General features: G+C 49.0%; 1 protein-coding gene across 1 annotated transcript in view; it reads right to left on the reverse strand.

Moving 5' to 3' along the window:
- Positions 1-2,234, reverse strand: part of ADAM12 (ADAM metallopeptidase domain 12) — a gene marked incomplete at its 3' end in the record, with an annotated part of 83,437 nt that overhangs the window by 44,247 nt on the left and 36,956 nt on the right. The gene's annotated exons all lie outside the window — the stretch shown is intronic.

Below are 2,234 nucleotides of genomic sequence, written 5' to 3' on the forward strand. Positions count from 1 at the left end.
ACCCCAATGTGAAGTGAGATGTGCTACTTGGACTCATGTCTGAGGAAGATGCTGAGCAGGTACAACCTTGGTCTGTCCATGTACTGAGTGAGCTCAGAGCCAAGTGTCTGTACTGGTGCATCCAGCACAGAGGACAGCTTCAGATACACCCAAAGGACTCTGGTGCAGAAGGCAGAACCAGGGATGAGCTATCTAATCTCACATCAGAGATACCTTCACAGATGAGTTCAGAAAGTGTCTAGAAATTTTGGTCCTGAGAGCATCTCCTGCATTTATTTCCAAAAGTGGAGTAACTGGATGCCCAACCAGTAACTCAGTTGAGATGACCAAAGCTTGTATGCATCTTTCAGGAACTCTGAGCTCAGACCTGTCTGCCCACTGCCTACCAGCTATTACATCACCTCACCAGAACCCTGCTTCCAAGTTCTGTTTGTTTTCACAGTGTGCATCCGAGCTCTGATGTGCTGCAGAATGCAGTTCCATACGGATATTTACTACCTATTGTTTTAGAAGAGCCAAGCTATTTTTCTTTTCCAAACTGTAGAAATCACTCTCATTCTCCTCCACATACACAACTCTCTTTTGTTTGTCTCCTAACTTGCTGTGCTTGGCCTCTGGCCAGAATCCCTTCTTCTGCCTCGAAGAAGGGTGACAACACGTCTTTGAAGAAACGCCAAGGCTGCTGTTGGGCTGACCAGCAGGGAGCAATCCTGCCCAACACTCCCTGGCCTCTCCCACATTGCTCTCCTCCTTTCCCAGAAACATTCAGTCTCAGAGAAGGCAGAGGTTGAGCTGATCACAATTCCCAGAAGAGATTTTTAAGTAACAGATGAAGTTTAAGCACACACAGAGAATGCTGGAGCTGGAAGAGACATCAGAAGATCATCTAGACCATCCTCTTGCCTAAGGCAAATCCAGCTGTACCTACAAGACACTGCTGACAGATATTTCTCTGTCTGGTTCTTACCAGCTTCCAGTCACAGGCAGTAACATTTCTGCAAGCAGTCTAGTCCAGCACATGACTTACCATCAGAAAGCTTTGGTAAATCTACTTTTTCTTCAATTTAATCCTGGATCAAGAGCAGCCCTGAGGAGAAGGACTTGGGGTGCTGGTGGATGAGAAGCTCAACATGAGCCAGCAACGTGCGCTGGCAGCACAGAGGCCAATAACCGTGTCCTGGGCTGCACCCAGAGCAGCGTGGGCAGCAGGTGGAGGGAGGGGATTCTGCCCCTCTGCTCCACTCTCCTGAGACCCCACCTGAAGTGCTGCCTCCAACAGTGCTGTTCTGGGGCCACCAACAGCAGAAGGACATGGACCTACTGGAGCCAGTCCAGAGGCCACGAGGATGATGTGAGGGCTGGAGCAGCTCTGCTGTGAGGACAGGCTGAGAGAGTTGGGGCTGTTCAGCCTGGAGAAGAGAAGGCTCCAGGGAGACCTTCTAGCAGCCTCCCAGTACCTGAAGGGGCTCCAGGAAGGCTGGGGAGGGACTTTGGCCAAGGGCAGGGAGTGACAGAACAAGGGGTAATGGCTTTCAGCTAGAAGAAGGTAGATTTAGTTGAGATGTGAGGAAGAAATTCTTTGGTGTGAGGGTGGTGAGACAGTGTTCCATGTTGCCCAGAGAAGCTGTGGCTGCTCCTCCCTGGAAGTGTTGAAGGCCAGGCTGGATGCGGCTTTGAGCAACCTGGTCTAGTGGAAGGTGTCCCTGCTGCTGGCAGGGGGGTTGGAACTGGATGAGCTCTAAGGTCCCATCCAACCCAAACCATTCTGTGATTCTATGATCCTGTCAGTTCTTGTCTGAATAAGGACATGGAGAATCCATTCATTATATCGTTCAGTTTCTAACAGTACTTTATAGTACAGAGAAGCAATCTGTAACTGGTTACCCTGGTCATGGTGCCTGTACTTTTTGTATCTACAAAACCACCAGTCATCTCCATTGGCATAGTGCCTTTATCATCAGCACAGTAACCGTTCAGCACAACCTCAGAGAGATGACCATGGGTTCACTGGCTTTATGTCCCACAGTGTCTTATGTCTTTTCTTGGGAGATCTCCCTCTGGCCACCTAACAGCCCTAACCCCACTAACCGTAGAGGATGGACTTGCTCACATGCTAACACTGCTACACACTTATAGTAAGGGGTGAAACACAAAAAATTGTGAAAAACTAAAAACCTTTTCTGCACAAGACAAGGGCGTTACAGAGAGTCCAATAATATATTTCCTGCGTTACT

Source organism: Antrostomus carolinensis, unplaced genomic scaffold, assembly GCF_000700745.2.
Source record: "Antrostomus carolinensis isolate BGI_N321 unplaced genomic scaffold, ASM70074v2 scaffold6064, whole genome shotgun sequence".
Lineage (NCBI taxonomy): Eukaryota > Metazoa > Chordata > Aves > Caprimulgiformes > Caprimulgidae > Antrostomus > Antrostomus carolinensis.